The sequence below is a fragment of the Haliaeetus albicilla genome, chromosome 2, assembly GCF_947461875.1.
Source record: "Haliaeetus albicilla chromosome 2, bHalAlb1.1, whole genome shotgun sequence".
In the NCBI taxonomy this organism is placed as follows: domain Eukaryota; kingdom Metazoa; phylum Chordata; class Aves; order Accipitriformes; family Accipitridae; genus Haliaeetus; species Haliaeetus albicilla.
In genome coordinates, this window is record NC_091484.1 from 61,878,478 (window position 1) to 61,894,119 (window position 15,642).

Genomic DNA, 15,642 nt, shown 5'->3' on the forward strand with positions numbered 1-15,642 from the left:
GGGATTGGAATGTGAGAGACCGAGGTCAGTGAGGACGGAGGGGAGGAGGTGCGCCCAAGGAGGGGATGCCCCTGCAGCCCGTGGTGAGACGGCAGGCTGTCCCCCCCCAGCCCGTGGAGGGGAGCGGGGGAGCGGAGGCCCCCCAGGATGGCCATGACTCCATGGGAAAGCCCGTGCTGGAGCAGTCTGTGACGAAGATCGGCCTGCAGAAAGGACCCACGCTGGTGCAGTTCATGAAGGACTGCAGCCCATGGGAAGTACTCACGTTGGAGAAGTTCGTGGAGGACTGTATCCCGTGGGAGGGACCCCATGCTGGAGCAGGGGAAGGGTGAGAAGTCCTCGCCCTGAGGAGGAGGGAGCGGCAGAGACAACCTGTGATGAACTGACCGTAACCCCCATCCCCTGTTCTCCTGCGCCGCTGGGGGGAGGAGGGAGAGAGAACCAGGAGTGGAGTTGAGCTGGGAAAGAGGGAGGGGTGGGGGGAAGGTGTTCTAAGGTTTGGGTTTACTTCCTAATAGCCTTGTTTTGTTTTGATTTGTACTAAATTAAATTGGTTTTGTTTCTTCCCCAAGTTGAGCCTGTCTTTTGCCTGTGACCATAAGTGGGGAGTGAGCCTTCCCTGTCCTTGTCTCGACCCATGAGCTTTTCTTTATATTTTCTCCTCATCCCACCAGGGCTGGGGTGGGGGAGTGAGCAAGCAGCTTCATGGTGCTTTGTTACCAGCTGGGCTTAAGCCACGGCATAAGCCAACATTTGTCTCCACAGAGTTGAATTACACAGCACCTTAGGGACCATCTGGAAAACATACATGGTTTATCAGGGAGTGCACTGCCTTTGAAGTGATATGAATCAGCCATGGACTATGACACATTTGCACCACTTTGGTGTTGAGACTGATTCCTGGCCTTTACTTTCTTAACCTTGATGTCTTGCTATTTAAGACCCTACAGTCTATGAATCATTGTCATCTTCTGTTCCACCAATACTCCACAGAACTCTACAACATAGAGCCCCGAAGTTCAAATTAATGGAGCCGATAGTAGTGCACTTGCCCTGTAGGGTGCTGGCCAGGAAGATAGCTGTCACCATAGATAAGGCTGTACTAGCCTTGAAGTTATATGTAAGTTTAACTGTATTACACTATGATTTCACTTTTTAAATAAATTATGTAAAATAAAGGTAACCGAATTCTTGAATTTCAGCATATATTTTCCAACAACGAGAACTACTACAGCATAGAATAATTTTTCCAAAGCTGTTTCAGAGCTAGAAATTAAACTGAGCAAACTGCTAAGATTTTTGATTGTCTGTTACTCTCTGTCTTTGATTCTTGCTGAGCCTTGCATTTGTGGCCCTTGTAGGGAATAAGCTTTCCCCACTGATTCTTTGATGCAGTAACTTCAGGACAGTTGCATTTACCTGAAGTTTCATTTGGGTTTGTGAATGGGCATTTACAGATTTGCTGGGAGGGGACTTCCTATCATGTCAGCAGAATAACAGCGACATTATTTATTTATCCTGCTATTTGTCTTGGAGTTGTATGCTTCTGTGAACCTTCCTTGTACAATCAATAGCAATAGAAAAGTCCCTGGTGGCTTGCACAAGGTCTTTGGCATGCCTCCCTTTCCAAGAGCAGACTTCTGTCTGAAGTAGGCCTTTCTTTTTCTTTTAAGGGTCTAAGTGTATAGGCTCAGAAGAACTATTCCAAGCGTGAGCCCAATTTGTGGAGGGACTTTTCAACCAGGAAGGCTTGCAGAATTTCGTAGTGCTTTCATAGTGCAAAATTTCATTTGCTTGATGAGCTCTTTGTCTCTGGGAAAAGCATTTGGCCAAGGTTTGGAGATTGAAATGTGGTTTTTGATGCAGCTGGGATTTGCATTCCAGGGTGCCAGTGTCTGGACCCCATTTTGACGCTGAAAACCAGTATAACTAAGCAGAAGCACATTTGAAGATGAGAAAATAATTTTTTTAAAAAGTTTCACTCAGAGAAGGAAGAAATAGTTTAAATTAAGAAACTGGGAAAGCAAACAATATCAGAAAGAAATGTAGTATGAGAACTTTCAAATATCAGAAATAAAACTGTATTGGAAACCTTATTCTAGGAAAAGTCTTGCATTTTTTACTGAATTTTTTTTTAATTGTAAAAGCTTTATTTAACGTTAGCATCCTCAGAGAAACTTTATGTGCTGCTTTTTATGTGTTTTTTTGGCCATATCATGTGGTGGAAGCTGAACACATCATTCATACTAAAAATATGCCTGTTTTTCATTCTTTTCTTCATTTCTTTGGGTGAAAGGTGAAGGTTTATAGCTCACAAGCAGCAGCCTTTTGCTGTCAGCTTCTTTTTAGGACTTCGTGCTGTGAACAGTCAGATTGATTTCTGCCTTTCCTGTCCCAGCTGTGCCTCTTTCTGTCTGGAATAAAATCTTGACATTTTTGTGTGACATCTTCTCATCAATATCTATATAGCTGAAAAGAAACCTTGATCTCCTCCTGCTTCCCTCGAAGACATCCCAGCTACTGCTTTCTTAGTTACTGTAGCAACATGCTTGTTACCTAACATCAGTTTGGACTCTGGAGCTCACTTTGCCTCCGGCTATGTCTAAGCCTTACTGAACTCCTTCTGAGTTCCCTTTTAATACGTGTTTTCTGCTGGTCCGCAGACCTAAAATTCTTGTCTCAGGTTGTTATCTTGTCTCTTGACTACCACAACGTCCTTGGAGCTGGCCTTGGCAAATGCAGTCATGGCCTGCTCCTACCTATTCAAAATGATGCTACAAATGATTTTCTGTCCTGCCACTTTGTGTTGTCCTCATTGCATCTCCTTGTTGACAACGTAGGTGAGCTATACCTCTTGGTTTTTGAACTCCCACATGAGCTTTTCTGTCTCTTGATGGCATTTCTTTGATGCAGAAGTGTCAACACCAGCCTCCATCATCATTATCTTATTACATTTTTCAAAAATCACCCCTTGTTCCCTCCATACTTTCCTCGTGCTTGGTAGATGCTTTTTGAGCGCATCCCCTGCTCTCCATATCGTGTCTTCAGATTCAAGTGCTGACAAAATATGTGACTACAGGTGGGATACTGATAGGCTGAGACTACTGATTGCTTGTTACGATATGTGATATTGCCTTGTTGTTCCATTGTTCTTCCGATCTGTCCTTATCTGTCTGTTGTCCCTTATCTTAAACTCTTAACTTTGTGGAGGAAGGACAGTCTTTTTTACTTCTCCTTGTGCAGGGTCCACGATAACTTGAGGCTGATCTGGTGCTGGGGCTTTCAGCAATACAGTGGTAGCAAGAATAATTAAGTTATACAAAGCAATATTTCCTTCAAAAGCAAATGTGCTTTTATTTGCAGTGAAACATACAATCCATGATCTAAACTTCATGAGAGATTACTTAGTGTAATAAATTATGAAGAGCTGAAAAATCTCACCATTTTGGGCATCATCATTTCTCAGATCCAATTATAAGCTATTAGTTTGGAGCGGTTTAGCCACTTGGCTCTTGTAAAGTAAAAGTGAATAAACTAAACTGGAGTTGGATTTAAAATCTTTAGAATTATGAGGTTTTGTTTGATTTGAAACTATACTATAATGATCTTCATCTATCGTTCATTTGCCTTCTCAGTCATGTGAATAATGAGATTTTTTTCTCTTTATCAGATTTATTCTAACCCTTCTCTTCTTACATCATTCTCAGTTTGTTTCCTCTGAGATATCACGAATCTTGAGCTTTGCAGTCAGGTTGGTTTTTTCTCCTGTAATTCATCATAAACTATTTCTTTCTACATGATTGAACTATGATTTACACAGACTGTTTTAGTGAGCTGTGGTATTATATTCTGTAATAGGTGATGTCATGTTGAATAAGAAAGCTGAAATTCAGTTCAGGTGTTCTGAAGCTATTTGTAAACTAAATCAGGGGAACATGCTAACTGAGCCCCACCTCCTGCTCATGAAATTTGGTTTTGTATTCCATCAGATTTTTTGTATATTCCGTTTGATCTCTTGCTGATTAAACAACTATCAATATTAAAGTGCATTTTATCCTTGAAGACCATAATGCCTTTGCATCTTCCTTTCATTTCATTTCTGCATTAATTGAATGCATAGCCTAGTGAAACAGGCACTTTAAGTCATCCAGAGTTTTCATGATTGTCATTTTACATATTCGGCTTTTAAATTAACCATAAGGATGTGAATAGACTGGAACTGAACTTAGGCATTATTTACCTCATTACTGATTTTCCTTCATCTACATATTCATTGCTATTTGGTGAGAACCAGGTATCTTGATCTCAGGAGTATGTCCCTGAGGAAGGCATTCCTGCTCTTATAAGATGTCCCTGGGACATTAACCATTTTAACTGTGAGGGTTCTTCACCAACAAACACTGTTTTTTCAAGTATCTGTCTTGTAGTTGGTGTAGTGCAACTTATATGCAGCAGAACCCATGTTTCAAAATGCAGAACACCTTATCTTCATTATGATATATCGTAATGGGTTTTGTTACTTGTATAACAGAAAGGATCAAGGGCCACATGAATTGAAAAATAAAGTATTTGGGGATTTCTTGGATCCCTGACATCTTGTGCAGTTTTAGTGAAATTCATTTATGATTGATGGCTGCTTGACCCTTGCTTTTCCTGATTTTTTTTTTCAAATAAAAAATAAATTTAATAATTATATTCTTTTTGAGCTCCGCTATAACTAGTAATAGAAAAAAAAATTGACCTTTGTGTAAGTATTCATTAAAGGGAAATGAAAAAACATGAGGATTATATCTATTTGGTTTAGGAATACTGCACAAAACCTGCAAATACAAGAAAATTCTGACAATTTGCCAATATAGCTTAAGTGGCAGCACATAACTGTATCTTTGGAAAATTGGCCTTTGCTATGAAATGTACTGTGTTTGCAATACCTATTCTATTATAAGGCTATTATTCAAATAGAACAATTATCATTAAAAGTATTTGTCAGTGTGGTAAGATGTTGAACGGGACACAGGATTTCATCTTGATTATTTTACAAAGAAATTTTCAAAAGAGGTACAACTCTTCCTCCCTTGAAGTGAAGAGTGTTTCCTGCAGTTACCTGGGAATGAGTTGCTTGAATTTTGCACGTAAAGCAACAATAATAAAATTAAAGTATAGCCTTGTTACGGCATTCAAAATTTCCCTTTTCCTGGGCAGCAGTCCTAATCAGTCCCTGAATTTGTTATCAAGAAAATAAAGAAACCATGACAGCACCACTCCAGGGTACCTAACAGGCTTCAGGGGACTCCTTCTAGTTGCTTTTGTGCCATTCTTTAGTCCCTAGTAGTCCTTGTCCAGGTGCAAACAGTGTTAAGATAACCACCACAAAGAAATGCAGTTCCACTCTTATCTGCTCTCCTTAATGTCAGTGGCTGGCTGGCAACTGCCAGGTCCAGCTTTTGTCTCTTAACAGAGGAGTCAAACATCTTGCTCTCTGTAGTTCAACCTCAGGGACAGAAAGAAAGATCTCTATATTCTATTTCTTCAAGGTAAATTTCAAGTGAAATAAAATTTTTGAAAATTAGCACTTGAGTTTTTCCACAAAGCTTCTTCACTGAAAGAGGTAACAATGTGTTTGTAATTGGGAAAAGTTATATGGGATAAGAGGCAGGAAAAAGGTTCAATGGGCTAAAGCATGTGGAACTGAAAGCAAAAAGATAGTCATACTGAAAAAATTTCTTTGCTGTGAAGGCATATTTTAGTAAGAAAAGGAACTGGTAATAAAACATTTCAACCAGCTCCACTTCAGAACTTGACAAAATCTCCTCTTCCTTCTGTTGTTTGATAGAAGTAAAGAACCACCTATACCAGGAAACGAGAATTTGAACAGGAAAGGTTTTCAGAGAAGTAAGAGACAGATTTGGGAATACAATCCAGTAACTTCCCATCACATCTCTTGTGTCCTCATGTGTAGAGTAGAATGGATCTGCCAGACCTGTACGACAAGGGTCATGCCAGAGCTACCCCTCCTGGGAGCACTGGAGAGCAAGTGCACTGCCATCACATGTACATTTAGCTAAGCTTTTGTTTCACTTGTTTTGAGACACTTTTGTGTAGTAATTTATCTAGTCACTTCAAATGCATGAGCTTAGCACAGCAGGGCAAACCTGTATCTGTTTTCTGTTTCCTTGCTTCTGTAGCATTCTGTCATTCTATCCATATGTGCTTTCCAGCTGTACATTGAGCGGTAGATATCCTTTACAGTTTAGTAAGTATGAATGTGTTGTATTCAAAGTTGAGATCAAAGACAAAATCTATCTTCATTTTTTTCTAATAATTTCTTGTAGGCCTTGTTTATCTGTAAGGCAAGCTCACATTCTGGTGCTAAGCCACCTTTGCAAAAGGAAATTTTCTTGAAATCATAGCGCAACTAGGTTGTTCTTTATATTGTGAAAATGGCAGAACTGTTTAATGAAAGTGAAGAAAAAGCAAAATATGCCAACCTTTTCCCCTTGCTAGGTTTCCATGGTACCATGCTCGTATAATACACAGTGACATGTGGCCCTGGAGAAATCTGCAGTCTTCCTGGATTGACACCAAAAGTCTACAGTTCTGCTAATTCAGTAATATACAATGTAGCAGATATAGAATGGCTTTAATTTTATTATGGCTTTTAATTTCTCCTTTTTTCTCCTTTCTGAAAATACTTTGACATTCATTTCACTGACTTTGTGTGATGACATTCAGAAATCCAATGCTAATTAATGCTGCTGTATTTCCTGGATTGCTTAGGACCACAGAGAATTGAAATGCAGTATCTTCTATGCTTTTTTATCCATCTTCTTAGCTTTTTGTTTTGTTACACTTGATGCAACTTCGCCGGCTACGTTTTTTTTAATTTCCTTCATGCAAATAATTGTTAACCATTTGTTTATGACCCTTTAGCAGTGCCCAAGAGGCACCTATGACTTTCCTCTCCTAATGTGATTTGCCACAGAAATGGTGTTACTTTCTGAGATCCAGGGATATGGAATGACTGTTTGTCTTAAAGGGTACTAATGTGGTCAAGATTTTATGGATAGACTGAAGACTGAGCAAATTGCAAGGCATAAAGCAGCCCTTCACAAAAAATATTTTTTGCAGGCCTAGTCAAGTAAATGTGCTCTGCTAAGGCAATTGGTAGGGAGAAACAGAAAATAAGATGGAGGATATTTGGCCTGTGCTACCTAGGAACTCCCCACCCCCTCATTAGTTTCACAGGCAATCAACAGTAAAGCTCGAAGCTGAGAGGTGGACTGGCAATGGCATGCATGGAGCTGAGGAATAGTTCCTTCCTGCCATGGAGAAAGCCTCAGGAGCAAACCAAACAGTGCAGTAACACTGAAATCCTGCTTTCAAAGTGTTGTGACATGAATGTGATCTGGCTTTACCTGTTCCTCTCCAGTGGCATCTGAGAGTTAGACTACATGTGCTTGCTCCTCACTTCTTGTAGTCACCATTTCAGTTTTCCTCCAGGAGCTGCCCTCTTGTTTTTGTCAGTTTCTTTATGAAGTAGCTGAAGGTAATACCAAGAATAGAGAATGAAATTCCATTTTTATGTTCCAGAAACATGCAGTTCCAGCTCCCTCAGATCCAAAACTGGAACCAGTAGTCAAATAGATAAAAAACTCTGGCTGAAACGCAGTCTTGGAATGAGATGGGTGAGGAAGCTCTGTGAAAACCCCTTTCCTTGATACCATCATCTTAACAATGGCATCTGTTCATATGTTGTATGTCTAGGTCTTTGTTTTATCCTGATCTTTTCATTAATCAGATGTCCCGGGTAGCAGCCTGGCTGAAGAAGACCAGGAAGCTCCAGTGGAATCAGGCTGAATACGAGCCAACAGTGAGCTCTCACCACAATCCAGGAAAAAACCATATACTGGGCAACAGAAGGATGGCCAGCAGACAAAGGAAAGCTGTTAATCCTCTCTACTCAGTGCTAGCGAGGCTGCTCCTGAAATACTGGGTCCAGTTTTGAGCTCCGTGGTTCAAGAAGAGTATGGAGAAACTGGGAAGAGTCCAGTGGATGGCTACTAGTGGGAACTAGAGCATATAACCTACTGGTAGAGCTTGAGGGAGCTAAGCTTGGATGGGAGGGCAAAGAGGAATCTAAGGGACAATTTAGTAGCAACCTACTTGAAGGGTGATTACAAAGACACATCCAAACTCTCCTTAGTAATGGCAAGTGATGGAAGTAACAAGGGACAACAGTCACAAATTATGGCTTGGGAGGTTTAAGCTGGGCATTAGGAAAAACTTTCTCACTAGGAGTTACCCAGCTCCATTCTTGGTGGTTTTCAAGATTTGGACAGACAAAGCTGTGGCTGACCTGATCTAGTGTTGGCAGTACTCCTGCTTTGATCAGCTAATTGATGTTTTACCTGTGTCAGTAGTTCCAGCTTTAGCTATCTGCATGGTGTTACTTCGTCTTCTTTCAGTTTCTTCAAATCCATTCAGTAGATTAGTAAGTATTTTTGCTCTGCCACCCTACCTAGACATCTCCTTCTCTAATATATTCAAGAGAATAAAGGGTGGTGATCTTACTATGAAAAGTTGTGCAAGTCTTAAGTTTGACTTGTCATTTTTCCTGTCAAAAGACTTTGCAAATGAATGTTTGTTTGCAGATGTGACCCCTAGCATCCTTATTATTTCTAGCTTTACCTGCCCATTCTGTCTCACTTTTTTTTTTTCTTTTCAGATTAATACATTTGTGTTTTCTCTCAGCATATTTCTTACATGCTAGCTCCTTGCCTAGAAAAGCTATAGACATCAAACTCATAATGGAATCAGGATGATCTACATGTTAAACACTTGCATGGTATTAAAACAGCTGCACCTCAGTCATGTTACTTCTGTTCAAGCACTGATGAGGGGTCACACAGTCTTCTGTATTTTGCGGTAGTATGTTGGGGTTTTTATCCCTTTTCTAGTAAAGGTATGTAAAAAGAATCTAACATATTCCACTTGGGCATGCACTCTCTCTTTCATTGTTCTTTCTTCTGTTCGAGTCTTCAGTTTTCAAAGCAGGCAGTAGCCCCAGTCCTGCTGGTTTGGATGAGTCCAGTGAGTTACTCTGTGTTAAAGGGGTGCTTCTGTCTCAACTGGACTGCCCTTCACAGAACAGCACAGACCTATGGTGATTGGCTTCCCTCCTGTAATAGTGGTTTTAGTTGGTTTTTGTTAATGAGATATATGAGAAAGTTAGAAAATAGCTGTATTTCTCTGATAAACAGTGAATGAGGCTTTCCGTAAAGGAATTGCTCCAGAGAGACTGCTATGTTTGCTTCACAGGAGGGCAGAAATAAGGAACCAGCCTCTACTTCCTTGTCTTCCTAATTCAGAATGTTTTTATGTGCTGCACTGAGATTAAAGTATTGAAAATGCAGTTAATAAGAAGAATGCCTCTGACTGTCTGTGTTTGGGCAACACCAAAGTCTGGCAAGGTCTCCTTTCTCAGAGGGCTGCCTCGGATCCCAGCACTCTGATTTTGCTTTCCCTGCCCTTGCCCAAGGCTCTGTCTCCTTTCCATCAGCACATCTTGCTTAACTGACCAAAAGAATATGCCATGGGGTTACTGTGACCCACTATTATGTCTTGTCTTCCAAGGGGAAGCCTACAAAAGCAATTTCAGTGTAGCTGCTCCTGAACTTGTTTACAGACTGACCATGCTACATCACATCATGTGTTGTCATGTGCCATGACTCTGACCCTATACCTGTGTGCAGAGTTGCAATCAAATCCTGAATCTCACATGGAGGTGATAAGTAACCTCTGAGCCGGTAATGACTGTGAGTATTTCTTGACTTTGTGAATAGTTTTAACAGTTTACTTTAGATCACCGACACTCATTTAACTTTGAGTAGTCACTGAAACACAAAAAGGTCAGTAGCATCTCACAACTGTTAGTAGCTACATCCCGGCTGAGAGGAGTTGCTGTGAATATTTCCAGTGTCTTCCTCCTTGAGTTGGAGTGCCAGTCCAGTCTGTAGTGGCTGTATATAACATGAGGGTATGTGCTCAGCTGAGTCCTGTCCCACTGCCTAAGTCACACTAGTTTACTTGAACTCACCTTTCCCATAAACGCGTCTCGAAGTACATTACATACAGATGCAAGACATTTTACTCTTCTAGTGTGCTGATTTTTCTGTGTAGGTATAGCATGACATACCCAGTGATTCAGAAGTTACCGAGCCCACCAAACAGGGGCCTTTATGTCCTCTGTCCTCACACTACTTCATTATTTGCATTTGCTACTATGTACCTAAACCTATCTTGCATTTTGCTAGCTGTCCCTTTTGATAGCTTTGTATGAAGCACCTGATTGCAATTCACTTGAATTTCTCTCATGGCTGGCAACTTGCATCAGATTTGCTGGAATTGTCTTAGTGGACTTTATTGTTCACTGCAGAACTGAAGGTTGGTGGCTACTCTATAATAACATGGGCTTAGGATGAAGAAGACGGTAGAGACTAGCATATACCTGGTCTTGATCTTTAATGTAATACATGCCATACTATTTTAATTGCTTCCTTTTGGTTTGATTCCAGTATTTCTGGATGGAGACTGGATTGAAGCTAATGCCTCGTTCAATCATTATTTTTCCTCCTTTGACTTACCTTTAATAGTAATAAAATTATTTTTTAACCAAGATCGCAGTTAATTAAAAAGTAAACAAACCTAGAGAATGTGGAAGATGTAAGGTAGAGGTAGCTAAGCTAAGTATGAAAGTTAGTATGAAGCTAGAAGCAAAATAAATTGCGGTTATCACTTAGGTGTCAGCAGTATGTAACGATTAAGTGAGACAGGGAAAACCAGAAAGGACCATTTTACTGATACAAGTAAGTAAACATAGAAATAAAACCCAAAAGGGAAATGAGCACACAGATGAAGCAGCAATAAACAAACTGTACACAAGATGAACAGCCAGAGAAATAAATAAGCAATACCAAAATAAATGCCAACAAGCAAGGCAGATGCAAAGAACCAAGCAGCTGTTAAGGAAGAGAAGAAGAAATTGAGCAAATATTACATGCAAGTAGAGGAAAATCCCACTGTGTGGAATTGCAGGGCTATATCCTAAAATGCCCTGATTTCTGTGAATTCCACTGGAGAATTTTAATTGTGCAGACAGTGTAGGTGGACACCAGTTGGTGGAGGGTTAGGGTTATCATTTCTTTCCATTCTTTCATTTGTTTTCTTAAACCAGCAAAGACTTTTTTCCTGAGGTATGGGTGCATATTCACTGCTGTGTGTATTGCAGATTCCCATGAAGTCAAGCATTTGTGATGCTGCCCACAGCCATGCCTTAGGGGCCTGTATTTGCAAAGCCTGTACAGTGGAGGATTCAACTTTTAGTGGAAAACCTGGTGCTCAGAGACTGGTGGAAATACCATCTACCTAATATTGAATATTTTTATCTAATAAATGATTTTAAAAACATCCTGCTTTAATTTTGGTTTTCTCCTCTTTAGCTATTCCCTGTTATTAAAGCTTCAGTGCTGGATGAAGACTTTACTTCCTGGACCTTACCCCTTGGGCTATCGTGGGGGTTATTGGAAGACGAAAGTGTCCTATATTTTTTAAATCAATGTATGTGGTTTTTGCTAAACCAAAAGCTTTTGTGTTACTTTTTTGTTGTTAAAATACCTCTTTTTCTTTGCAGTAGAGAAAATTAACAATTAGAGTTTCAAAAATGTGTTTCGGGAGAATTCTGATATTTCCATTTCCATCCTATTTTTTTCTTTTCTCTACACTTATGCAAGAATAGTTCTTTGGTTGTACTATTTCTTATTTGAAGTTTTGTGCTTTTCTTCATTGCTGTGGATGGCATTCATCTCTGCCAGAATGGCTACTCCATTTGCTGAAGAATCCTGTTAAGAAAAGCGGTGATGTCTGTAAATGTTGGGTTAAAACTCCCATTCGCCAGGTATCAAAGACTGAGATAAAAAGCACAGTCAAAACCTAGATTCAAGCTCATTTTGAATTCCAGTGTTGCTCTGTAAGTCACTCTTCTTTTAGGGCAGGAAACAGAAGTGCATAGACAGAATTCACAGAAAATGGTTCTTACTGGAACACGGGTGAGAAGAAAATCAGGGGTTAATTCATTGTTTTGGAAGAAGAGCTGGAAATGCTGAAGTTCTTTGCCCCTGCAGGTTATCTTATGATCATGCTGCCCAGAAGAAAGCTCAATAAGAAAAGACTGATCAGGATGCGAAAGACTTGTTTAGAAAAGGATGTTCACACAACCTGTTCGAAGACCAGGTTTTTTAGATCATTTCTGTCTTCCCTGTATGATACCCATTTCAGCTACTTTCTTGGCAATTCTGTCATATACAGATGCGTTGTACAAAATAAGAAAAAAAAGATTCTTTGGTGGTTTGAGTATTGATCAGTCGTGAGAGATGTGACTTCACTGACCTCTGCCAGTGTCTTGGATGGTGTTGGGCAGACCCCAGTGCATTAATTCCCAGTGAGTAAAGTGCTGTTGTCTTACAAAGATGTGAAGAAAAACTGTATCAAAATGTGTGGAGCTGCCAGCTACGGCAGAGTCAGGGCCACAAAAGGAATCTTGTGGACATGGTCCTATAATGCTTTTTTTAAAATTATGATGTAGTGCTGGGAACTTGACATCACAAAGTGTGAAACTTGTGTTATCAGAAGCAGATTTTAAGTTTTTCTAAGCTTTCTAAGCTTTTTTTTTTTTCATCTGCTGCACACAAAATTTACGTCTCGCTCAGGCTAAATTTATGTGTTCATTAGAAGTGTGAAATAACTCATACTGCCATTTATAGTTTATAAAAATATTTGCGCTTTCTATTATACATGTCAAAGTAGTATGCATGATCCATAGCTTCAGACATTTAAGCTATAAAATAATTGGGAGTCTAGTCACTTCTTAATTAAAATAACCTGGAAGTATTCCATTTAATGACTTCATAACTGGCATCTAAACATTTACTTCCAGCTTTTTGGTGTTATATTAGATCAGAACAGAAGTGTCTGCAGAAAGCAGTTTTGAAAAGTTGTCTATATGTATTGATTTTTATAGTGCCATTTGAAAAAGTTGAATGCATCTGAATACAGAAATATGGGTACATAAACAATTTTATTACAGCAGCCATAAAAGATAGTCATTGTCCCTTCAGGTCTTTGTTTGACGTTTAGGGTAGCTTATAACAAATGAGTGTCTCACAAACACAGAATCAATGTGTTTGGGGCAATTTTTTGTCTGTTGATATATGTGCTTGTCGTGGTTTAACCCCAGCTAGCAACTAAGCACCACGCAGCCGCTCACTCACTCCCCCCCATCCAGTGGGATGGGGGAGAAAATCAGGAAAAGAAGTAAAACTCCTGGGTTGAGATAAGAACGATTTAATAGAACAGAAAAGAAGAAACTAATAATGATAATGATAACACTAATAAAAAGACAACAGTAGTAATAAAAGGATTGAAATGTACAAATGATGCGCGGGGCAATTGCTCACCACCCGCCGACCGACACCCAGCCAGTCCCCGAGCGGCGATTCCCTGCCCCCCCCTTCCCAGTTCCTAAACTAGATGGGACGTCCCATGGTATGGAATACCCTGTTGGCCAGTTTGGGTCAGGTGCCCTGGCTGGGCATGAGAAGCTGAAAAATCCTTGACTATAGTCTAAACACTACTGAGCAACAACTGAAAACATCAGTGTTATCAACATTCTTCACATACTGAACTCAAAACACAGCACTGTACCAGCTACTAGGAAGACAGTTAACTCTATCCCAGCTGAAACCAGGACAGTGCTTTTTGAGTGTCTCTCTGGAGCATCCTTCTAGATGAAGTGAGGCAGGGCTGTTACATTGGGAAATGCAGTATAGGAGTGCTGGACCACCTTTACATTAACAGACTAGTGGGTGAGGCTGCTCATCTGTCCAAGTGACAAATAATTTATATAAAGTACTGACTCAGTTGAATTTGATATGTCATTGAACAATGGGATCACTTGAGCCTAAAAAACCTGACACTGGCATTTCAGTTACCAGTTTTCCAGCTTTTTGCATTTGGGATTGTGTTTACGCTTTACCCAACATTGTAATAGAAAAAAAAAAACCAAAACACTTAATTCGGGTTTTTGAAACAAATGCCTTGCATTGCAGAAACGCAGTGTAAATATAAGCTGCACTTGTGGGTCGATATTCAAGTTTCAGCAATTGCTAAGGCAGGCATTGCATTCTATTCAGAAAGATAGGTATAGTATTTTAGCTATGTGTTGGTGTTTTGTTTTGTTTTGTTTTGCCTTGCTTTTTAAGAAACGTTTCATGGAAGCATGTAAGTTCCATGAGAATTTTGCTAGAAATATATATGTCTCAGTTTCAGGGTGCACTTTTAGAGAGAGGTAACAGAACAGTTTTGCAATCCTCAATATGCAAGTTTAAGGTTAAGATCCAAGAGGAAAAGTGGAAGAATTCAAAAGGTGTAGAAAAGAGGAGCCATAATAATGATTCTCAAATACATGAAAAATTCTGGCCCAAAATTAAGGAAATAAGGTGTGGTCCCAAGATTTTCCTGGGAAAACCTTGCAGTGGTTGAGCCAAATAGCCATCATTATCATCTTAAGACCAGTGGACAACCATTCATAATCATCACTCCAGGCTTTAACTGTGACTAAAATAGCATCAGTAGCACCAAGATGCCCCTGGAGTTGTTACATTAGTGTTTTCCTCAAAACAGAAACTTTGATGTGAATACCCATTGGAAGTAACTTCTCATGATAATTTTTGAGGTGGACACTTGTGTAGGATGTTGATAACGTCTCTGCCGATACACATGCTTTAGACAACCTTCGCTGCAAAATTTCACCATGGCTAGAAATTAGGTAGGTCCATAATTGCCTAATATTAAAAAGGCTTCCTGAGTATTTTCTCTATATCTTTCAACCTATGTTCAGCACATTAGATGTTGTCAAAGTGACCACTTGAAAAAATGAATGGTGAAATAGGAAATCTGAGTAAGATTATAGATTCACTGAAAAGGTGAATTTTTATCTAGAAAATTCCACCACTCTTTTGCAAGCAGAAATTGGGCCCCAGGGCACCAGAAATTTGTCTGTAAATCCATTCAGATAGAGATTTTTTTTTTTAATGATTGCCTTGCTTCTGAAAGATAAACAACTCCCATTTAAAACCATTAGAGAGATTACCACAAACCATTGATTCCAGCCCACAAGAGGATTTTATGATGCGAAAGAAGGGGATTTTTCAAAAGATTTTTGGCAAAGCCTCTTTTGCTGTCCTGTCTGCCTGCATTGCTTGCAGTTGGGAAAGCACTGTGTTCTTCCAGAACAGTGTATGAAACAGTATCTCAGGGGAAAGAGATGGTTAAAGAAACAGGAAGCAGTGTTATTTTTGTCTTTAAGGTAAGGTGCAGATGCACTGTACATAAATCATCAAACTTACTGGAATACACTTTGTATTAGGAAAAAGAATTGATTTTTTAAAATTTTTTTTTAAAATGTAAGAAAACTATGATGGAGAGACTGCATTAGAATCAGTGAGGAAATGGCATGATATTTTACAATCCTGAGAAGTTAATGTCTGAATCAACATCTTTTTTCAAAATTTCAGGAAAAATAAAAGA

The 15,642-nt window shown here is 39.6% G+C and overlaps 1 protein-coding gene across 2 annotated transcripts in view; it reads left to right on the plus strand.

The window, feature by feature from the left end:
- The window catches only part of GPR158 (G protein-coupled receptor 158), a 206,752-nt gene that overhangs the window by 104,641 nt on the left and 86,469 nt on the right, over positions 1–15,642 (plus strand). The window lies entirely within an intron of this gene.